We start from the raw sequence: 25879 nt of genomic DNA on the forward strand, positions 1-25879 counted from the left end.
ATGGGCAAATGATCTGAATAGACAAGTCTCAAAAGAAGGCATACAAATGGCTAAGAAGTATATGAAAAAAATGCTCAATTTCATCAGTAATCAGAGAAATCCTAATCAAAACCACAATGAGATATCATCTCATCCAGTTAAAATGCCTTTTTTCCAAAAGACAGGCAGTAACAAATGTTGGCAAGGATGTGAAGAAAGTGAAACCCACATACACTGTTGGCAGGGACATAAATTAGGACAGCCACTATTGAGAACAATATGGAGGTTTCTCAGAAAAACTTAAAATAGAACTACCATATGATCCAGCATTTCCACTGCTAAGTATGTATCTAAAAAGAGGTAATCAGGATATTGAAGACATATCTACACTCCCATATTCATTGCAGCCCTATTCACAATAGGTAAGATTTGGAATCAACCTAAGTGTACATATATGAATAAAATGGACAAAGAAAGTGTAGTGCATATATACAAAATAGAATATTATTCAGCTGTGAAAAAGAATAAAATCCTGTCATTTGCAACAACACGTATGGAACTGGAAGACATTACATTAAGTGAAATAAGCCAGGCACAGAAAGACTAATTTCACAAGTTCTCACTCACATGTAGCTAAAAATTAAAACAATTGAACTTGTAGACACAGAGAGTAGAATAATGATTATCAGAGGCTGGGAAGGGTAGTGGAGGGGAAATGAGGATGGTTAATGGGTGCACAAAAATAGTTAGATAGAATGAATAACATCTAACATTTGATAGCTCAACAGGGTGATTATAGTAAAAAATAATTTACTCTATATTTTAAAATAATTAAAAGAGTGAGATTGGAATGTTCCTAACACAAATAAATGATCAGTGCTTGGGGGTGTTCCTAACACAAATAAATGATCAGTGCTTGGATATTCCAACTACCCTGGTGTGATTATTATACATTATATGCCTATTTCAGAACATCACATGTACTCCATGAATATTTATGCCTATTATACCCAAAATAACTAAAATGTAAACATTTTAATAAAAAAGATATTTCACATAAATGAAAATGAAAAGCAAGCAGTAGTAGCTATACTTTTATCAGACAAGTAAATATCAAGTCAAAGATGAAAAAGAGACAAAGAAGAACATTAGATCTAAGCAGATCAATTTAGCAAGAGAATATAACAACTAAACTTATATATGCACCAAACACTGGACCACCCAGATATATAAAGCATACATTACTAGATCTAAAGGGAGAGATAGATTCCAATACAATAATACACCCCACTCTCAACATTGGACAGATTATCTAGACTGAAAATCAACAAAGAATAATAGGATTTAAACTGGACCATCTATCAAATGGACATAACAAGCATTTACAGAGCATTTCTTTCAACAACTGCAGAATTCACATTGTTTTCGTTAGCATATGGAACATTCCCCAGGCTTGAAGATATGTTAGGACACAAAACAAGTATGAGAAAAAAATTTTTAATCAAAATTATACCAAGTATCTTGTCTGACCACATGTAATAAAACTAGAAATCAATAACAAGAGGAACATTTGAAAATATACAAACACATGGAAATTAAACAACAGGCTCTTGAACAACCAATAGGTGGAGGAAGAAATTAAGACTAAAAATGTAAAATTCCTCAAAACAAATGAAATTAGAAACACATACCAAAACCAATGGACAGCAAAAACAGTTTTAAGATGCACATTTATGGCAATAATAACCTACCTCAAAAAACTAAAAACAACTTAGCAATGTATCTTAAGGAACCAGAAAATCAAAACAAAAAAACTCAGAATTAGTAAAAGGAAAGAAACAATAAAGATCAGATTATAAATAAACAAAACTGAGACTAAAAAACAATACAAAATATCAACAAAATTAAAAGGTTTTTTAAAAGAGAGAAACAAAATCAACAAAACATTAGCCTGACTAAGAAAAAAAGAGAGAAGACCCAAATAAATAAAACATAACACAGAAATACAAAAGATCATCATAGACTACCATGAACTACTACTACGGACTACTGCTACTAGGCTAAGAAATAGGAAAACCTAGAAGAAAATTGATTGATTATTCTTGGGTACATACAACCTACAACAATGTGAATCAAGAAGAAATAGAAAATCTGAACAGACCAATAACAAGTTATGAGATTGAATCAATGATAAGTCTTTCAACAAAGAAAAATTCAGAAGCAAATGACTTCACCACTGAATTGCACCAAATCTTTAAAGAAGAATTAATACCAATTATTTCAAACTATTTTAAAAATCGAAATAGAGGACACTCTTTCTAACTCATTCTACAAGGCCAGTGTAGCGAAAAACCAGACAAGGACACAGTAAAAACAGAAAACTACAGGCCAATATCCTCGATGAACATAGATTTTTAAATCCTCAACAGAATACTAATAAGCTGAATCCAACAATACATCAAAAAGATAATACACTGTAATCCTAGCACTTTGAGAGGCCGAGGCAGGTGGATTGCTTGAGCCCAGGAGTTTGAGACTAGCCTGGACAACATGGTGAAACCTCCTCTCTACTAAAATATAAAAATTAGCTGGGCATGGTGGTGCACACCTGTAATCCCAGCTACTTGGGAGGCTGAGGCATGAGAATCATTTGAACATGGGAGGTGGAGGTTGCAGTGAGCCAAGATTGCACCACTGCACTCCAGCCTGGGTGACAGAGCAAGACTCTGTCTCAAAAAAAAAAGTTTTTTACATTTTCCATTATATCATGCTGCCTTTGTTAGTACTCTCAGACAGGAAACTCATTTCTTTCTCATATTAGCTGTAAGCACAGAATTGAGCACAAAGTTGCTGCTTAATATGTTCCTTGGTTTTAAAACTTAATTTGACATAATCCTCAGTATTTTTACAAGTACAGCTTCCTAACAACTTGAGTGATAATATCTGTCCCTTTAGTTTCTCAGAAAACAGAGTTTTCCTAAATTAATCTACTCATACTTGATTGGTATATAACCAACCCTTAATTACTTCTTGCTTTCAAATCTTCAGTAACTTAACACTCTCTACAGTCTTCTAAATAGAATCAAATTATCTTACCTTATGATTTTTTTTGACAGGGTCTCACTCTGTCACTCAGGCTGGAGTGCAGTGGTGCAATCAGGGCTTACTGCAGCCTCAACCTCCTTGGGATCAGGTGATCCTCCCACGTCGGCCTCCTGAGTAGCTGGGACTACAGCCACGTGCCACCATAGCCAGCTAATTTCTGTATTTTCTGTAAAGACAGAGTCTCACTATGTTGCCCAGCTGGTCTCAAACTCCTGAGCTCAACGAATCTGCCCGCCTCAGCCTCCCAAAGTGCTAGGATTACAGGTGTGAGCCACTGCACCCAGCCTATGATCTCTTTTTTTCAGCAACATCCTTTTTTCTTTAATCTAGTCCTCCACTTAAATACCAGTTCACAGAAACAGCAGAGAACTTTTCTACATACCTAAGAAATATCACCACTGCCCTCTTTTATAATATTCTTGTGTTCAAATACACAGTGAATTAAAGATGATTCTTAACATCTTAACTACTCACATTTCAGGTGGGAATTTTCTTTTAATCTGTTGACACTAACACAAACATCATTGCTGCAGATTAAGCAATACTGTGCATTTTGGGGGGAAGGGTTCCATCTTGGGTGAAAGGGTATAGTGACAATGAATCATGAGCTTGAAAATGACCCACCCTGCTGCCAGCACTGCTACAGAATCTCTTGGTGGAGAGCCCAGATCCCTTCCAGTAAGCTGCTTAAAGTGTTTGATTCCATTTTTTATTTGGTTGCCAATTTATTAAGTGGTTAACCTTGGACTGTATTTATCAAGCATTTAATTAATTAAGGCTAGTTTGAAATATCTTTTGAAACCTTACTAATTTCAATACACCACACTGGCACATTTTTAAGAATCCAGCAATTGCTGAAATACTAGATCATCTTCACTAAGATGCAATAGTTGCCAGAAAAGCACTAATCAAGAGCTAATTGTTATGATGAAAGGGTAAAAGCAATACAACATATTTTCTTTCCCCACAGTCTGAAAGAAGGAGAAAGGTGGTGATAATCACAGTTTTATGTAAGTTCAGAGCTAGAAAGCCCCCAAGGGACTATATAATCTGTTCTCTTTAGTGTAAAATGGGGAAAGTGAAACACAGTACACTGTTAGTAGCAAAGTCAGGATTAGATTGCATGGCTCTAGTATATAACTATCTCCCATTTCCAGAATGACTTTTATTATGGAAAATTATTTTATTTCACTACTCACCCATTCTACACTTCTATAGAGAATACTAGGGTGAGTTTGTAATGATGCTAAATAGCATTTGTGCATGTCATTAAAAAATTGCAGACCCACATTGTTGTTTTATCCTGTATCATGTTGGTGCAGAAACTCAGGGAATGGTTTCAAAAGTCCAATTCCAAAGCCATTTCTTTCTCCTAAGATGAGAAGTAATCATTTTTCTCATTGTCTTTACTTATCTACCACAGGTGCATTATTTACATCTGGAATATCAGGCCACAGTGATGCCTGTAGCCATTGAATTACACACAGTGGTTTAGGCAAAACGCATTTATATTTGTTTTTTTTTCCTCAGCAAAGTTTTTTTCTTTATTGGTAATTTTTTTTTGAGAAGCATCTAGATTTTATTTTATTTATTTTTCTTTTTTTATTATACTTTAAGTTTTAGGGTACATGTGCACAACATGCAGGTTTGTTACATAGGTATACATGTGCCATGTTGGTGTGCTGCACCCATTAACTCATCATTTAACATTAGGTATATCTCCTAAGCATTTATATTTGGCATTGAACAGCAGGACATGAGTTTATGGAAGCACTAAACCTCATTAATATTATGCAAAGCCAAACAGAATGACAGTCTCAATTTTTTGAGTCCACACCAGCTGAATGCATGGCTCTGCATATGGTAATATTAGCAGAAAAATTAAAAAGGGGGTCAGATGCGAAGTAACCCTGCACTAGGCAACAATAATAAACATATCAGTGGTACTCAAATTGTACTCTGTGTAAAAACCGCCTGGAAAAATATTGCTAAAAATAAATTGAATGCAGATAGAGGTAGTAGTGGTTCCTAAATTAAGCTATGTGTGAATATGACTGAATTATAAGATATAATTATCTGAGATCCAGTACTGGATATTCTGATTCAGTCACTTCTAGGTGGAACCTAAGCATTTGAACATTTATAAAACTATACAAATTAATCTGATATAGGCTGCCAGGTTTGGGGACCACCGGAATAAGGGACTCAAAGATGGTTTCATTCATTCCACTTTCTCCCAGCAAAACCATACATAAACCACCTTGAAACAAAGATATATCTCTATTTTAAAAGGCTATTGGCCTCACTATTCTTCAGGAAAGTGAAAACTAAAAACTGAGATAACTACAAAGGCTAAATTTTAAAAGATGACAGAGTAGGAGTTTCCAGCCCTCATACCCCCACAGAAACACTGATTTAAAAACAATCAACTGATTAAAGTACCTTCAAGAGAGCTCAGAAACCCAGGTAAGAGGTTGCAGTGCCCAGCTGGAGCACAGAAATAGAAAAGACATATTTAAGACGGTGAAAAGAACAGTTTGATTTTAACCACATCTTATTCAAGACAAACAAAAATGGAAACATAACCTACCAAAAACCTATGGCATGCAACAAAAGCACTACTAATAGGGAAGTTTATAGAGAAAACTGCTTACATTTAAAAAGAGATATCTGAAATAAACAACTTAATTTTACATCTCAAGGAACAAGAAAAAGAACAAACTAAGCCCCAAATTTGCAGAATGAAGAAAATAAAGATTAGAACAGAAATAAGTGAAATAGAGAATAGGAAAACAATAGAAAAAATCAAAGAAACTGAGTTGGTTTTTCAAAAAGATAAACAAAATCAACAAATCCTTAGCTAAACTAAGAAAAAAACACTCAAATAAATACAATCGGAAATGAAAGAGGAGATACTACAACTGATGCAACGAGAAACAGGGATTATAAGTGACAATTACAAAGAAGTATATCTTAACAAATTGGGCAACCTAGAAGAAATGGATAAATTCCTAGACTCATACAGCCTACCCATGCTGAATATGAAATAAATTAAAAGTCTGAACAGATCAATAACAAATATGGAAATTCAAGCAGTAACCCAAAAAGTCCCAACAAAGAAGCACTCAAGACCAGATGTCTTCCCTGGTAAATTCTACCAAACATGTAAAGAAAAATTAGTTCCAATCCTTCTTAAACTCTTCCAAAAAATATAAAAATATGGAGGACTGCCAAATTAATTCTGTGAGGCCCACCTCACCCTAATACCAAAGCCAAAGATACCACAAGAAAGGAAACTGCAGACCAATATCCCTGATAAACATAGATGCAAAAATCACCAACAAACTACTAGCAAAATGAGTTCAAGAGCTCATTAAAAGCATCATAAACAGGATCAAGTAGAATTTACCCCTAGAATATGAGAATGGTTTAACATACATAAATCAATCAATGTGAAACACTGCGTTAACAGAATGAAGGCTAAAAGTCAAATGATCATTTCAACAAATGAATAGCATTTGACAAAATTCAATATGCTTTTATGATAAAAGCTCTTAACAGATTAGGAATAGAAGGAACTAACCTCAACACAATAAGGGCCATTTCTGAGGAGCCCAAAACTAACATCACACTCAATAGTAAAAAAATCAAGGCCTTTCTTTAAGATCCAGAACAGGCAAGGATGCCCACTCTCACCTATCCTATTCAACTTAGTACTTAAAGTCCTAACCAGAGCAATTAGGCAATAAAAACAAATAAAAAGAATCCAAATAAGAAAGGAAGAAATGAAATTATCTGTTTGCTGATGACATGATATTATATGTAGAAAATCCTAAAGACTACACACACACACACACAACACAATTAGAATAATAAATGAATTCAGGCCGGGCATGGTGGCTCACGCCTGTAATCCCAGCACTTTGGGAGGCCAAAGTGGGAGGATCACTTGAGGTCAGGAGTTCAAGACCAACCTGGCCAGCATGGTGAAACCCCGTCTCAAATAAAAATACAAAAAATTAGCCAGGTGTGATGGTGGGTGCCTGTAATCCCAGCTACTTGGGAGGCTGAGGCAGGAGAATCACTTGAACCCAGGAGGTGGAGGTTGCAGTGAGCTGAGATCATGCCACTGCACTCCAGTGTGGGTGAGAGAGCAATACTCTGTCTCAAAGAAAAAAGGAATAATAATTCAGTAAAGTTTCAGGATACAAAATCAACATATAAAAATGAGTTGCATTTTTATACAACACAATAAACTATCTGAAAATGAAATTAAGAAAAAAATTTCACTTATAATAGCATCTGCTATAATTTGGATGTTTCCACCCACAAACGTCATGTAGAAATTTGATCCCCAATGTTGGAGATGGGGCATAATGGTAGGTGTTTGAGTAGTGGGGGCAGGTCCCTTATGAAAGGCTTGCTGCCATCCTCAGGGCAATGAGTTCTTATTCTATTAGTTCCTGGAAGAGCTGGTTGCTAAAAAGAGCCTGGCATCTCCCCGCTGTCTCTCTATTGCTTCCTCTCTCATCATCTGAACTCTGCACAAGCTGGCCCCTCTTCACCTTTCCAAGCAGCCTGAGGCTTTCACCAGACACCCAATCTTACAGTCAGCAGAATTGTGAACCAAATAAACCTCTTTTCTTTATAAATTACGGTCTCAGGTATTCCTTTATAGCAACAGAAAATAGACTAAGAAAGCATTTAAATATGAATACCCCATTTTTCATGTGACATTTCACATTGCATGCCTATATCAAAACACCTATGTACCCCATAAATACATGCACCTACTATGTACCCACAAAAATTAAAAGTTAAATTAAATTAATTATTTTAAAAATTAAAAAATAATAATTCATTACAAGCTCCTGGAACGTCATTAGCTAGAAGAAATGCCAAAGCAGGCAAATTATGCTTTTTTAAACAAGTTTTCATCATTGCCATATCAAGTTGCCTATCCACTCATTTGGATTTTCCACAAAATGCAAATAAAGACAATAACATCTTAAAAAAAAAAAAGGTAAAGAATGTCTGCAAGGATGTGGAGAAAAGGAAACCTCATACAACATTGGTGGGAATTTAAATTGGTAAATAGTATGGAGGTCCTCAAAAAAATTAAAAAATTATCATTTGATCCAGCAATCCCACTTCTGGGTATGTATCCAAAGAAACCGAAGTCAGAAGAGATGATAGTTGCATTCCCGTGTTCATTGTAGCATTATTCACAATACCCAAAATATGGAAACAATAAATGTCCATTGATGGAAGAATGGATAAAGAAATATAGTATACATACACAATGTGATATTATTTGGTCTTTAAAAAGAGGGAAATCCTGCCATTCGTGACAACATAAATGGACTTAGAGGACACTATGCTAAGTGAAATATTCTTTAGATTTATGACATGGAAATACAAATACTACATGACCTCACTTATATGTGGAATCTAAAGAGATTGAACTTAGAGAAGGAGAGAGTAGAAAGATAGTTGCCAGGGCCTGGAGAGTGGGGAAAATGAAATGATTTTGGTCAAAGGGCATAAAATTTCAGTTATATGGTGAATAATTTCTGAAAATTTAATGTATAACATGCTCACTATTGTTAATAATGTATAGTATACTTGAAATTTGTAAGAGAGTAGAACCTAAATGTTCTCATCACACACACAAAAATAGTAACTATATGAGATGGTACATAAATTTATTGTGGCAATCACTTTACAATGTAACTATATATTAAAATATCATGTACATTTGAAATATAAACAATTTTTATGTGTCAAAAATAAGTTACTCTTTTAAAGAGGAAAATACATGATTAGAGTGAAGAAATTATTAGAATTACTAAATGAATTCAACAAGATCACAAATATAAGATTGATATACAAAAATCAATTGTATTTCTATGTACTAGCAATGTCCAAAATTAAATTACGAAAACAATTTTATTTACAGTGGCATCAAAATGATTAAAATACTTAAAAATAAAAGTTATCGGCCGGGCCCAGTGGCTCACGCCTGTAATCCCAGCACTTTGGGAGGCCGAGGTGGGCGGATCACCTGAGGTTGGGAGTTCAAGACCAGCCTGACTAACATGGAGAAACCTCATCTCTACTAAAAATACAAAACTAGCCGGGCGTGGTGGTGCGTGCCTGTAATACCAGCGTCTCGGGGGTCTGAGGCAGGAGAATCACTTGAACCCGGGAGGCGGAGGTTGTGGTGAGCCGAGATCATGCCATTGCACTCCAGCCTGGGCAACAAGAGCAAAACTCTGTCTCAAAAAATAAAATAAAATAAAATAAAAGTTATCAAAAGAAGTGTAAGATTTGTACAATGGAAATGATAAAACATTGCTAAGGGAAATTTTAAAAGATTTAAATAAATGGAGAGACACTCTATGTTCATGGACTGGAAGCCTAAATATTGTTAAGATGGAAATTCTCCTCATATTGATCTATAGGTTCAATGTAATCTCTATCAAAACCACAACAGGATATTTTTCAGAAGTTGACAAGCTGATATCAAAATGCAAAGGATCCAGAATGACAAAAACAGTTTTGGAAAAGAAGGACAAGATGCAGTACGTTTACTTCTCAACTTAAAATCTTATATAAAGCTATGGTAACCAAAACAATGAGGCACTGTCATAAACATAGACAAATGGATCAATGGAACAGAATTAAGAGTCCAGGAATAAACTCTTATTTTTTATGGTCAATTGACTTGCAACAAGGGTATGAATATAATTTAACGGAGAAAAGGTTATCTTTTCTACAAATATTTCTGGCACAATTGGATACTCATATAAAAAATGAATATGAACCCTTTTCTCATATAATATACCAATATTAACTCAAAATGTATCATAGACATAGAAATAAAAACCAAAACTATAAAACTTTCAAAAGAAAAATAGCACAAAATATTTTCTTTTTTTTTTTTTTTGATTTGCAATCCATTTATTTGGGTAGACTTGAAATACAACAGGGACATTCGAAAGTTTGAGCAATAATTTATGTTATATTTATAGCATAGCCAGATTTCATTCCCAGAATTTCTATCTCTCCTGTGATTTTTTGCTCTGATTTATGAATTTATTTGTACTAAAATCAGGTAAGCCAAGCATTTATTCTAAACTCTCAGTCTGTTTTTTATAACTTACATGGTTTGTACACTTTCCAATTATTAATTCCTTCAATTATTCATTCAGCAAATATTGGCTGTCTTAGAGATACAGTGGACACTATTCTTTTTTTTTAATACTTTAAGTTCTAGAGTACATGTGCACAACATGCAGGTTTGTTACATATGTATTCATGTGCCATGTTGATTTCCTGCACTCATGAACTCGTCATTTAGCATTAGGTATATCTCCTAATGCTGTCCCTCCCCCATCCACCCACCCCACAACAGGCCCCAGTGTGTGATATCCCCCTTCCTGTGTCCAAGTGTTCTCATTGTTCAATTCCCATTTATGAGTTAGAACATGTGGTGTTTGGTTTTTTGTCCTTGCGATAGTTTGCTGAGAATGATGGTTTCCAGCTACATCCATGTCCCTACAAAGGACATGAACTCATCCATTTTTATGGCTGCATAGTATTCCATGGTGTATATGTGCCACATTTTCTGAATCCAGTCTATCATTGATGGACATTTGAGTTGGTTCCAAGTCTTTGCTATTGTGAATAGTGCCACAGTAAACATACGTGTGCATGTGTCTTGATAGCAGCATGATTTACAATCCTTTGGGTATATACCCAGTAATGGGATGGCTGGGTCAAATGGTATTTCTAGTTCTAGATCCTTGAGGAATCACCACACTATCTTCCATAATGGTTGGACTAGTCATAAATAACATGTAATTAATTTTGTTGATCTTTTCAAAAAACCAGCTCCTGGATTCATTAATTTTTTGAAGGGTTTTTTGTGTCTCTATTTCCTTCAGTTCTGCTCTGATTTTAGTTATTTCTAGCCTTCTGCTAGCTTTTGAATGTGTTTGCTCTTGCTTTTCTAGTTCTTTTAATTGTGATGTTAGGGTGTCAATTTTGGATCTTTCCTGCTTTCTCTCGTGGGCATTTAGTGCTCTAAATTTCCCTCTACACACTGCTTTGAATGTGTCCCAGAGATTCTGGTATGTTGTGTCTTTGTTCTCATTGGTTTCAAAGAACATCTTTATTTCTGCCTTCATTTCATTCTGTACCCAATAGTCATTCAGGAGCAGGTTGTTCAGTTTCCATGTAGTTGAGCGGTTTTGAGTGAGTTTCTTAATCCTGAGTTCTAGTTTGATTGCACTGTGGTCTGAGAGGCAGTTTGTTATAATTTCTGTTCTTTTACACTTGCTGAGGAGAGCTTTACTTCCAACTGTGTGGTCAATTTTGGAATAGGTGTGGTGTGGTGTTGAAAAAAATGTATATTCTGTTGATTTGGGGTGGAGAGTTCTGTAGATGTCTATTAGGTGCACTTTGTGCAGAGCTGAGTTCAATTCCTGGATATCCTTGTTAACTTTCTGTCTCGTTGATCTGTCTAATGTTGACAGTGGGGTGTTAAAATCTCCCATTATTATTGTGTGGGAGTTTAAGCCCCTTTGTAGGTCACTCAGGACTTGCTTTATGAATCTGGGTGCTCCTGTGTTGGGTGCATATATATTTAGGATAGTTAGCTCTTCTTGTTGAATTGATCCCTTTACTATTATGTAATGGCCTTCTTTGTCTCTTTTGATCTTTGTTGGTTTAAAGTCTATTTTATCAGAGACTAGGATTGCAACCCCAGGCCTGTCTTAAAAGAAATGCTAAAGGAAGTTCTTCCAGCTGAAAGAAAAAGATCCTAATTAGTAATGCAGAAACATCTGAAAGTATAAAACTCACTGCCAAAAGTAAATAAGCAGTCAAATTCAGAATATTCTAATACCGTAATGGTATTTCATAAAGGACTTATGTTTTTAAAATGCAGGTTAAAAGGCAAAATTATTAAAAATGACGATAGCTACAATTATTTATTAAGGGATATGCAATATAAAAAGATGCAAATTGTGACAATAAAATTCAAAATGAAAGAGGAGTGCAGTAAAAGTGTAGAGATTTTTTGTGGTCAAAGTTAAGTTTTGTTAGCTTAAAAAATCCTGTTATAATGATAAGATGTTTTATGTAAGCCTCATGATAGCCACAAAGCAAAAACCTATAGTGAATACACAAAAAATAAATGAAAGTAAGGAATCAAAGCACTAGAGAAAATCACCTAACCACAAACTCTTGTTTGGATTGAATATGATTAGAGATCTTTGACCTTCCTATGTCTAGATACTTATATCTTTCTCCATATTTAGAAAGTCTTCTGCTATTATTTAATTAAATAAGCTTTCTACCCCTTTGTCTCTCTGTTTTCCTTCTTAAACTCCTATAACTTGGATATTTGTTCTTTTGATGTTGTCCTATAAATTCCATAAGCTTTATTCATTTATTTTTCTTATTTTTTATGTTTTCTCCTTTGACTGTATATTTTCATATAACCTGTCTTTGAATTCACAGATTCTTTTTTCTGTTTGGTCAATTCTGCTGTCAATATTCTCTATTGCCTACTTCATTTCATTCATTATGTTGACAAAAAGGAGTCAAACTCTAAAATAGTTGAAGATATTTATTCTGAGCCAAATAAAAGTGACCGTGGCCCGCAACATAGCCTTCAGGAGGTCCCGAGAACATGTGGCTAAGGTGGTGCAGGTTGGTTTTATACATTTAGGGAGCCATGAGACTTCAATCAAGTACATATAAGAAATACATTGGTTTGGTCCAGAAAGGTGGGACGACTTGAAGTTGGGAGAACTTCCAACTTATGGGTAGATTTTTAAATTTTCTGGTTGACAATTGGTTGAGTTTATTCCAAGACCTGGAATCAATAGAAAGGAATGTCTGGGTCACAATAAGAAGTTATGGAGACCAAAGTTTTATCATGCAGATAAGACTGTGTGTCCCAGGTATCAGGTTTCAGAGATAATAGGTTGTAAAACGTTTCTCATCAGATTTAAAGTCTGTGTTAATGTTAATGCCAAAGAGGTATAGAATGAGGCATGTCCCACCCCCACTTCCTGTCATAGCCTGAAACAGTCTCTCAGGCTAAATTTTAAAAGAGCCCTGGCTTGAGGAGGAAGTCCATTCAGATGGTTAGGGGACTTCTAATTTTATTTTTGGTTTACAATTTTATTTTTCAGCTCCAGAATTTTTTTTTTTTAAATTTCCTGGTTTGGTCATTTGTTGTTTTTCTAATTTTATTGAATTGTTTACCTGTATATTCTTGAAGTTTACTGAGTTTCCTTAAAATAGTTATTTTGGATTCTTTTTCAGACACTTCATACATCTTCATTTATTTATAGTTGGTCAGTGGTGCTTTATGTTGCCCTTTTGGTATAGTCACATTTCCCTGATTGTTCTTTATCCTTGTGACCACGCATTGGTGTCTGCACATTTGAAAAAATAGGTACTTATTCCGGTGTTAGCAGTCTGGCTTTGCTTGGTAAATTCCTGTAACAGTCAGCCCATTCAGAGATTCTGGTGTAACCCATGGTGGGCTTGCTGCTGGAGTCCTCAGGCTGGCTGGCCTGGTGCCTAGGTTAGCAGGTGGATGGGCCTGCATCCTGTATCCACTTAGTTGGACCTGTTGATTATGTCTGCTGGGGTGGTCCTACAGCCTGTATTCCCAAGGGCTGGACTAAAGACTGTGTCCTCAGGGCCTGGCCTGGCATTGGTGCAGGCTGAATCCCAGGGCTAATGCAGCCAGCCTGGTATTGGAGTAGGCTTGATGCCCAGCACTGCTGAAGTCAGCCCAGTGGTGGTACAGACTGGAGATACAATCCACTATGCATTCCTGAAGGCTGGGGCTGTGGGGTCCAGCCTGGTGCCAGGGCAGGCCTGGAGGTTCAATTTATGGGTACTTGCCTAGAGTCTTGGGCCATAGGGCCCTCCAAGTGTTGAGTTTTACTGAAGCAGACCAAGTTTTGGAATCCAAGGGAAAGTTCTGTGCCCACTTTTCTCCCTTTCCCCTCAATAGGGGGTGTCTTTCTCCATACTGTGCTGCCTGGGGTTGGAAAAGGGGTCATGTAAAACTGTCCTTCTTATCCTCTTCAATGCATCCACTATGATTTGAATGTTTGTGCCTTTCAAAGCTTGTGTTAATTTTTTTTTGGCAGGGGAGGGGGGCGGAGTCTTGCTCTGTCACCCAGGCTGGAGTGCAGTGGCACGATCTAGGCTCACTGCAACATCCACATCCCGGATTCAAGTGATTCTCCTGTCTCAGCCTCCCCAGTAGCTGGGATTACAGGCGTGTGCCTCTACACCTGGCTAATTTTTGTATTTTTAGTAGAGACGGGGTTCACCATGTTGGCCAGGCTGCTCTCAAACTCCTGATCTCCAGTGATCCACCCACCTTGGCCTCCCAAAATGCTGGGATTACAGGCATGAGCCACTGCGCCCAGCCAACTTACACTGAAATTTAATTGCCATTGTAACAGTATTAAAAGGTGAGACCATTAAGAGGTGATTAGGCCATGAGGACTTTGCCCTCATGAATAAATCAATGCTGTTATCACAGGAGATGGTTAGTTATAAATGGTGAGTTAAGCTTCTCTCTCCCTTGCCCTTCTACCTTCTGCCATGGGATGACACAGCAAGAAGTCCCCATCAGATGCTGTCCCCTTAATCTTGGACTTCCCAGCCTTCAGAATTAAGAGCAATAAATTTCTTTTCAATTGTGTTAAGTGAAATAAGCCAGGCACAGAAAGATAAATGCCACATATTCTCAATCACATGTGGAAGTGAAGTAAGTTGATCTCATAGAAGTAGAAAGTAGAAGAGCAGTAACTAGAAACTGGAAAGGGTAGGGAGAATGGGAGATGAATGAGGCTGGTTAATAGATACAAAATTATAGCAAGATAGGAGAAATAAGTTCTGGTGTTCTATAGCACTGTAGAGTGACCATGGTTAACAACAATTTCCTCTATATTTTTAAATAACTAAAGAAAAGGTTGTGAATGTTCCCAACATGAAGAAATGATCATTGTTTAAGGTTATAGATATGCTAATTAACCTGATTTGATCATTCTGCATTGTATAGAGGTAATGGAATATCACAATGTAACCCATAAACATGTACAATCATTATGTGTCAATTGAAAAGAAAAAAAGGTAAAAAAATTTTGAAAACATTTTGATCATTAAATTATCCAGTCTGTGGTAATTATATGTGTTATAATAGCACAAAATGGACTAAAAAAATTGGTACTAGAAGTAGGGTGTTGCTATAACAAATATCTGAAAATGTGAAAGTGGCTTTGTAACTGGGTAATGGATAGAGGCTTGAAGAATCTGGAGGCGCAGGCTAGATTTCCTAACTAACTCCAGGCTTCTTTTATATGAGGCAAAAATGTCTATTCCGTTTAAATCACTGTAAATCTGGATTTTTTGTTATGTGTGGTTGAACCAACTTGTGGCTATTAAAATTAGTTTTCTTACTGTCAGTTTGTAAGAGCTCTTTATGCAATGAAATCTCCTAAAGAGCTTTTTTTAACATGCTAATTTCTACAATGCTTTCAATACACTCTAGTTTGAGGCTTCTTAAATCATTACTGCCTACAGTCAGAATTGGGCCTACAAAGAAAGTTCTGTCTCTATGTCAGAATCGAGTATTTTTTAAACATAGATACTTCCATCCTGGCCCTTCCAGTCAGAATCTCTAAGGTTCCAATCACTGTCTCTCAACTGAATTACAAAGTGGAGAAGCAACTATTAATGGTGGATTTCTGTACCAGAAATCAGTTCTCCTAATTCCCAAGGACAGTGTTACTTCCTTTATATTATTTTCCCCCTACTTGACAATGTAGTTGATAAGAGTAAATAGAAAACTCTAAAGGGCAGGAACATAGCTGTAGCTAACTATGCATAAGTTTGTTTATTCATTCATCATGTATTTATTGAGAGCCAAACTATGGGATAGACACTGTTCTAAGCAGTAGCTATATTCATCTTATGCAATGATGAAAATATATAATAAGAATGCAATAGTGAGAAAGCAAAAAGATCTGAACACCATAAAGTAGCAATGGATGTCATAACAAAGCTTGACTAGAATCAAGACAGACTGACTGAGTTATCAGATCTTTCTTTTTGAATATGATCTAAGTTAGTCTAATGAAAATTCCAGAGCCCTGTTTTCTTTCTCTTTTCACAAAACCTTGTCTTCTAATCTCCATAATGTCAACCTATACTGTCTCCTGCATGCCATGGTAAGACTTCATTAGTGTATTCCCACTAGGCACTTTGGTCAATCCTACGCTTCTGGAAAAGTTACATGTAAAACTTCAAGCCATGATTATTTGAAAAGTCTAGTACAGAAAAGACTATTGCCTGTCAGTGCAATTTTCAGACCAAACAACAGGGACTGGTTATGACATAGACGTTCTGCTGGCATAGCATTTTCTCCTGGAGGCACTCCTAACTCTTTACTTATGGTATTTCACTAAGACTTACACAAGCCCTGAGAGATGAGTGCAGGGAGGAGTGAAGAAGGAAGAGAACATCTGTTCAACAGTTGTGGAAGCCGACACATTTATTCAAGGTCAGTGATAACTAAGACATTTTTAAAAGCAAACACTTACTGGATTGTCTCTCACTGCATAGCTTCAAAATTAGTTCTCTGCTTCTTTCAAAGAAATCAATATGCACATGGGAAATCAAATTGGCCATTTTATGTTCATTTTCAAAATTACATAAGCACAAGTTCTCAGGGAAGTTTCAAATTGCCCATCCTTTAATTAAGAGAGTTCACATTCTTAATACTGAAGGATACGACTTCTACAGACAGAACTGTGAAAGTTGATTTCACTTATTTCAATGAGTGAAAATTTATTGAGGAGGCCAATCAAAAACTCCATAGAAAATGAATACAGGAGGCTGGGTGCGGTGGCTTACACCTGTAATCCCAGCACTTTGGGAGGCCAAGGTGGGCGGATCACGAGGTCAGGAGTTCAAGACCAGCCTGACCAACATGGTGAAACCCCATCTCTACTAAAAATACAAAATTAGCTGAGCATGGTGCCGCACACCTCTAGTCCCAGCTACTCAGGAGGCTGATGCAGGAGAATTGCTTGAACCCGGGAGGCAGAGGTTGCAGTGAGCCAAGATCACGCCATTGCATTCCAGCCTGGGCAACAGGGCAAGACTCCATCTCAAAACAAAAGCAAAAACAAAAACAAAAACAAAAACAAAACAAAAACAAAACAAAAAAAGAAAATGAATACAGGAAATACACACACACACACACACACACACACACACACACACACACACGACAATGTCTCCCTCTTGTGGTTCCACAAATTCACTGCTTTACCCTTTCATATGAATAGGACAGTAAGTATAAGGACGATCAAAGAGATTTGAAACAGTAGAAATAAAACTCTTGGGGGAGGGGGCGTCAAGATGGCTGACTAGAGGAATCTGGTATTCACCTACTCCACACACACACACACACACACACACACAAAACAAAATAATAAGTAGATAATCACACATTGAATATAGCATCTAAGAGAGAGCACTGGAATTCAGCAGAGAAATGATAAGAAATACCTAAAGCAAGGAAGAAAGTGGAAATAAGGCATCCTGCTTGGTGGGGATCAGCCCGGAGAGGCTCTCCAATACAGGAAAAGGGTAAGTGAGTGACCCCAGTGGTCCCACATTCCCACTGTAGACTCCTGCATCCTAGCCATGGGAAAGTCCCTAGGCCCTCATGGGCCCTGAGACTAACAGAGGGATCTGCCTGTAGACCTTGTGAAGGCATTGCTCCAGAGAGGAACCTCAGGCTGGGTTCCATACACTGCCTGAGCACTAAGTAGCTACAGCAAGGCACCATTTTGAGAGCCCAGCCCTGCTGCATCTTGCCCCAGGACCCAACAGACCCTACATCTCTACATCTCTGGGGCTGCATTACATTCCTTACCCGCAGCTACTGTCACAGCTAGCTGCTGCCTCCAGGGGAGGCATGAGCCACTGGCAAGCATAAGCCACTAACAAAGACCCCACTGTCCCCAGCAGAAAAGCTGCTGCAGATTTTAACATGCCACGAGGACAAACATCCCTGCCTGTAGCAGCAGCCACTGTAGACTGCCACACCTAGGGCCAAAGTGCAAATGCAGTATATGCTCTCCATCTGTCTGCACACAGCTCCTGTCACTGAAAGCAACCCTGTGGTCCCCAGTATCAGGGCTGTAGCACAGCTACTGTCACCACCACCCAAGCATTCTGCCTTGGGCCTGGCATCACCCTCCCCATCCAGTGCCTGAGCATGCCATCAGGGTGCCCAGGGACCACCAGGCCCAGTCCACAGCTATAGACACATTAGCCCTGTGTCCAGGGGCCAGAGTTCAGGCCCACTCAACCTGCCACTGCTACCACAATGGGCACCCACCTGCATGTGTCAGCTACAGGCCTAGGGACCAGCCTACCCAGCATATTACAACCACTGCCAACACCAGTGTGGATCTTTAGGACCCAGAGATTAGTCACACCACTACTGCTGCCATTGTCCACACCACACCCACTTCCCAGGGGTCCAAGAGCCCATCCACCTGCCTGGCCTACCACTGCCAGTACTGGGACCCTAGCAAGTTACCTGGAGGCCAAAGAATCAGCCCACCTGGACGTGATATCACTGTTGTAAGTATACTTCATCCTTGGACCCAAGAACAGGCACACCACTGCCACCACCAGAACATGAGGACAAGCCCATCTGGCATCCCCATACGTAGCAAAACTTCACCACAGCCTCCACTAACAATCACACCCTAAGCCACTGAGGAAATCACAGACACCCCTGACACTGTTTACAACCAAATAAATTATATGGAAACTGAACTATTGTACGTACCCAGAATCTGTCAAAGTGCTCTACTCAACCAATGCTATAGACATATCTTCAGGAAAAAAAATTCTCCCCTATGCAAGAAAATGCAAAAAATTGAAAGAAGTGACTATTATACCAGATGTGCAGATATCAATATAAGGATACAGGAAACATGAAAAGGCAAGGAAATATGACACTTTCAAATGAACAAAATAATTATTCAACAACAGATTCCAATTAAAAATACTCAAAATAATGATGTTAAAGAAACTCAGTGAGATATAAGAGAATATAGAAAAACAACACAAAGAAATGAGAAAAACAATTCAAGATTCAAATGAGAAAATTTCCAAAGAGGTAGATATCATAAGAACCAAACAGGAATTCTGGAATTAAAGAATTCATTAAATGAAATATAAAATATATTCAAAAGCTTCAACAATAGCTCAAGTAGAAGAATTTTAGAACTTGAAGATGGGTATTTCAAAATAACACAGGCAGATTAAAATAAACAAACAAGAATAAAAGAAGCCTATGCAACATATGGGACACCACAAAACAACCAAATATTCAAATTTTTGGTATACCAGAAGGTGAAAAGAAAAAAAAAAGGGTTAGAAAAGCTCTTTAATAAAATAATAGCTGAACCCTTCCCAAATCTAGCAAGACATTTAGGCACCCTGATACAAGAAGCTCACAAATCTCCAAATAGATCCAACCCAAAAATGTCTTTTTCACAGCACATTATAGTCAAATTGTCAAAAGTCAAAGACAGAGATTCTAAAAACAGCATGAGAAAAGCATCTAGCCCTTTATAAGTGAACCCCTATCAGACTTAGAGCAGATTTCTCAAAAGAAACCTTACAAGCCAGGAGAGATTGAGATTATATATTCAAAAGGCTGAAAGAGAAAAAGCACCAGCCAAAGATACTATACTGAACAAAGTTAGTCTTCATCAATGAAAGAGAAATAGTCTTTCCCAGAAAAGCAAACGCTGAGGAAATTCATCACCACTAAACCAGCCCTATGAGAAATGCTTAAGGGAATCTTACACTTGGAAGCAAAAGAATAATATCATTAAAATGACCATAAGTCCAAAGCAATCTAAAGGTTCAATGCAATCTTTATCAATGTACCAATGTCATTTTTAATCCTAAAATTCATATGGAACTAAAAAAAGCCTGAATAGCGAAAGCAATCCTAATCAAAAAGAACAAAGCTGGAGAAATAACACTACCTGACCTCAAAATATATCACAATGCTATAGTAACCAAAACAGCATGGCTTGGTAGAAAAACAGACACTAGAATAGACTAGAAAAGCCAGACATTGATCCACAGATGTATAGCCAACTGATTTTTCAACAAAAGTGCCAAGAATGTACACTTGAGAAAGAACACTGTCTTCAATAAATGGTGCCAGGACTTTGGGAGGCCAAGGAGGGCGGATCACAAGGTCAGGAGATCAAGACTATCCTGGCTAACACGGTGAAACCCCGTCTCTACTAAAAAAAATACAAAAAATTAGCCAGGCATGGTGGTGGGTGCCTGTAGTCCCAGCTTCTCAGGAGGCTGAGACAGGAGAATGGCATGAACCTGGGAGGCAGAGCTTGCAGTGAGCCAAGATCGCGCCACTGCACTCCAGCCTGGGCAACAGAGCGAGACTCTGTCTCAATCAATCAATCCATCAATCAATCAATATAAATGGTGCCAGGAAAACTGGATATTCATATGTGGAAGAATAAAACTGGACCTCTGTCTCTCATCATATTCAAAAATCAACCAAGATAGATTAAAGACTTAAATGTAAGACCCAGAAGTATAAATTTACTAGAAGAAAACACAAGTGAAACACTTCAGAACATTGGTCTAGGAAAAGATTTTATGGCTAACACCTCAAAAAGACAGGTAACAAAAAGAAAAATAGACAAATAGGACTATATTAAACAAAAAAGCTTTTTCACAGCAAAGGAAATAATCAACAGAGTGAAGAGACAACCTGTTGAAAATCATTGCAAAACTATTCATTTGGCAAGGCAATAATATCCAGAAAATACAAGGAACTCAACTCAAAAGAAAATAAATAAATAATCTCCTAAAAGTGGACAAAAGACATGAATAGACATTTTTAAAAAGAAGACATACAACTAAGAAGTATATGAAAAAATGCTCAACATGATGGAAATGCAAATAAAAGCCTCAATGAGATATATTACCCCAGTTAGAATGGCTATTATTAAAAAGTAAAATAAAATAACAGACACTGGCTAAAATGAGGGAAAAAAAAATGCTTATACACTGTTGGTGGGAATGTAAACTAGTGCAGCTACTATGGAAACCAATGTGGAGATTTCCCAGAAAACTAAAAATAGAACTACAATTTGACCCAGCAATCTTACTGCTGGGTATCTACCCCAAAGAAGAGAAATCCTTATATCAAATACCTGCACTTACATATTTATTGCAGTACTATTCAAAACAGCAAAGATATGGGATCAACCTAAGTGACCATCAACAGGTGAATGGATAAAGAAATGTGGTATATCTACCCAATAGAATACTATGTGGCCATAAAAAATAATAAAATCATGTCATTTTCAGCAACATGAATGGAACTGTGAAATAAGTCAGGCAAAAAGGCCAATAGTACACGTTCTCACTAATGTGAGGTAGAGAGTGAAAAGGTAGATAACAGAGACTGGGAAGGTTGAGTGGAGTGGAAGGGAGACGATAAAGATAAGTTGGTAAAAGTAAGATGGAAGGAATAAATTTAATGTTTGATAGCAAAGTAGGGTGACTAGAGTTAACAAAAATGTACACTACTCAGGTGATGGACACACTAAATACCCTGTCTTCTTTTTTGTATTTAGTTTGATTTTTATCTTTTTTTAGGGAACTGTTCAAATTTCTTTCTCATTTCTTTTTATGTACATGTTTTGGGTATCTTTTTGTGGTTACCATGGGGATTGCATTTAACATTCTAAAGTTATAACACTCTATACATTTTTACCAGCTTAACTTCAGTAACATAGAACTATGGTCCTATTTTTTTTTATTTCAGTTACTGTACTTTTCAGTTCCAGAATTTCTTTCTGGTTTTTTAGGTTTTCTTTCTCTTTATTAATATTTCCATTTTGTTCATATATAATTTTCTTGACTTATTCTATGTCTTCCTTCAGTTCTTCGAGCATCTTTAAGACAGTTGTTTTAGTCTTTGTGTAGTAGATCTGCTATCAGGTCTTTTTCAGCGATAGTTTCTGTGGGTTTATTTTTTCTTTGAATGGGCCATACTTTTCTGGTTCTTTGTATGCCTTGTGATCTTTTACTTATTGAAAATTGGACATTTGAATCTGATAATGTGGTAATTCTGCAAATCAGGTTATCCTCCTTCTCCAGAATTTTCCAGGTTTTCTTTTTGTTTTTTATCTTTATAGGCTGTACCTGTGCCTGTAAATTTCAGGTCTTCTCAGATCTTCTCTAGGCCTACACCTTCCTCTGTGTATGTTCTGTGACTTTCCAATTTGCTCTGTATATACAGTTGCTTTTAAATATCTAGTCTTCAACATCTGTTTCCCAAAAAGGGAAAGAGAAAAATGAAGGGGAGAAAGGGGCGTTGGCCCTTTAAATCACCTGGAAGTCATTTCAACCCAAGGGAGAGGGGCTTGCAACAATGTGGGGAGGTGCAACAACAATGTTTGCCACCATTTTTGTCTGCATCTCCATGATCAGAAGCAGCAACTCAGAATCAGAGCACGGATCCTTGATATTTGGAAGACAGAGTCCTTTTTGCCTACCCTGCCTTCTACAAGCTATGTATATGCTGCTTCAGGAATATGTGCACAGTTGCCTGCCATAGGGCTGAGGGGTGGGGGTTGGGTAGCTACTCTTGTGAGTTGAAATTGACTAAAATCAACTGAAACTTGCCATCTAAGGCAGGGGTCCCCAGCCCCTGGGCTGCGGACCAGTACCAGTTCGTGGCTTAAGAACGGGGCCGCACAACAGGAGGTGAGCAACGGGCAAGTGAGCATTACCACCTGAGCTCTGCCTCCTGTCAGATCAGGGGAAGCATTGGATTCTCACAGGATCCCGAATCCTATTGTGAACCGCGCATGCAAGAGACCTAGATTGCACGCTCCTTATGAGAATCTAGCTGTAGTTCCATCCCGAAACCATTCTCCACCCCACGGCCTATGGAAAAATTGTCTTCCATGAAACCAGCCCCTGGTGCCAAAAAGATTGGGGACCACTGATCTAAGGCCTCCCTTGGAAGTTGCAAGCTTTCAATAGACTCCAGAGTTCCAAAATGAGTCATTCATTGCATAACAATGTTTTAATCAATGACGGACTGCATATATGATGGTGGTCTCACGGTATTATAATACTGTATTTTTACTATAACTTTTGTGTTTAAGATACACAAACACTTACCATTGTGCTATAGCTGCCTATAGTATTCAGTACAGTATGCAGTACAGCTTTGCAGCCTAGGAGCAATAAGCTATACCATATAACCTAGGTTTGTAGTTGGCTATACCATGTAGGTTTGTGTAAGTACACTCTATGATGTTTGCACAATGATGAAACTGCCTAACAATGTGTTTCTCAGAATCTATCCCTGTTGTTAAATGACACACGACTGTAGTTAAATCAGATTATGCCAGTGCAGTTTTATCTAGGTGGAGAGACAGATTTCCGATGCTTCCTACTCCACCATCTTCCCAGAATCCTGAATAGTGTCTTTAAAAGAAAAATTTTCTTATGTTTGACAAAGTATACTTATCAATTATTTTCATTATGGATTGTGCTTTTGGTGTAATATCCTATAAAGCTGTCTAACCCAAGAAGCTTGGCATTTTCCCCAGCTTCCCTACTGTAATACTCCAATATAGGAAGTGGGAAGCTTTGTAATTATAATGAAGGAAAATTGTAATTTATATCTGCCTTCTAGGAACTATAGATATTGTTAAGTAAAAGGAAAGGTGGTTTTTTTCCTGACTTCATTGCTAGGTTTGGATATGCTAAAGCAGGCACAGAGTGGAGTCTGGGAGTAAAGCTAGGGATCTAGCTCCCATTCTTGACTAACTTTTTTTAAAATTGGGGTATCCATCTAATTCATTTGTAAGAACACTTTATATATATTTAGGACCATAACCTTTTGTCTGGCATATATATTGTAAACATATTTAAGATATTGTTAGTTCTTTATTTTAATTATAGTATTTTTAAGAAATTTTAAATTTTATATAATCAGATATGTAATTGTTTTTACTATTTCTGCCTTTTCTTTGTTGCTTAGGGAAAAGGGCCTACATAAAGAATCTCCTATATTTTTCTCCACTTCTTTTGTTTATTTATTTACTTTTTTGAGACAGAGCTTCGCTCCTGTTGACCAGACTGGAGTGCAATGGCACGATCTCGACTCACCGTAACCTCCACCTCCTGGGTTCAAGTGATTCCCCTGCCTCAGCCTCCCAAGTAGCTGGGATGATACTACCCAGGATTGTTGGAATATTCATTGAAGCCATGTATATTTTTCAAAAACAGAATGTAAGAAATTTTGCCTGACATATAAGGGGAACTCAACAAATGCAGTCTGCAAGAGGACAGGAACTTCGTTTTGCGTACTGTTGTATTAGTGCCTTGGACATAGCAGAAACTCAACAAATAATGCTCATGTGTTTCCCTTCCTTCCTCTGCCTACTTTGTTAATAAAATATATTTCATATCAACTATCATTGTATCTTGCATATTCTTCACCTCTCTCAAATTTGTGTGACTTTCCATTACACTTAGAAATTTACTGTCTTTTTACAAAAAGTATTTCCATCTCTCAACAAAGTTAATGATCTGCACAGCTGTGTCAAGAAGATGTAGGAAGATGAACAATTTGAAAAACACACACACATTCCCTGATTTCATTCGTGTTACATATGGACACATGGCTTTCAAACACTCAAACATAACATGAAAACCATTACCTTCGCATTCGACGTACCTGAAGTTTTTGGTTTTTTTCCTTACAGGGAACCACCGCAAGCAAAGATTTGAAATAAAATTGAGGGCAGTAGTAGTCCCGGGCCACGACCTCGCATTCAGAAATCACGTTCAGCATCTAAAGGTAGCGGTCCTCGGCCAGGCGCGGTGGCTCACGCTTGTAATCCCAGCACTTTGGGAGGCCGAGGCGGGCGGATCACGAGGTCAGGAGATCGAGACCGTGGTGAAACCCCATCTCTACTAAAAATACAAAAAATTAGCCGGGCGCGGTGGCGGGCGCCTGTAGTCCCAGCTACTCGGAGAGGCTGAGGCAGGAGAATGGCGTGAACCCGGGAGGTGGAGCTTGCAGTGAGCCGAGATTGCACCACTGCACTCCAGCCTGGGCGACAGAGCAAGACTCCGTCTCAAAAAAAAAAAAAAAAAGGTAGCGGTCCTTGAGTCCACTCCCCGCTGGAGTGCAGAGAACAACGGGGAGGACGCCTTCCCAGAGCAGCTGCCGCCGGTCCCTTTGTCCCCCGGCTCGCTTCAAGCTCTGCAGCCGCTGGGGCATTTCTGATGAGGGCCCTGGGAGGTATATACTCCGAAACATTCCGCCCCTCGCTAGGATTTACGCACTGTCTTCCAACCGTTTTGCTGTGGAATGCGAGCAGTTCATGTCCTTTGCCCACTTTTTGATGGGGTTGTTTGGTTTTTTCTTGTAAATTTGTTTGAGTTCATTGTAGATTCTGGATATTAGCCCTTTGTCAGATGAGTAGGTTGCAAAAATTTTCTCCCATTCTGTAGGTTGCCTGTTCACTCTGATGGTGGTTTCTTTTGCTGTGCAGAAGCTCTTTAGTTTAATTAGATCCCATTTGTCAATTTTGGCTTTTGTTGCCATTGCTTTTGGTGTTTTAGACATGAAGTCCTTGCC

The sequence above is a fragment of the Symphalangus syndactylus genome, chromosome X (assembly GCF_028878055.3).
Source record: "Symphalangus syndactylus isolate Jambi chromosome X, NHGRI_mSymSyn1-v2.1_pri, whole genome shotgun sequence".
Taxonomy (NCBI): Eukaryota; Metazoa; Chordata; class Mammalia; order Primates; family Hylobatidae; genus Symphalangus; species Symphalangus syndactylus.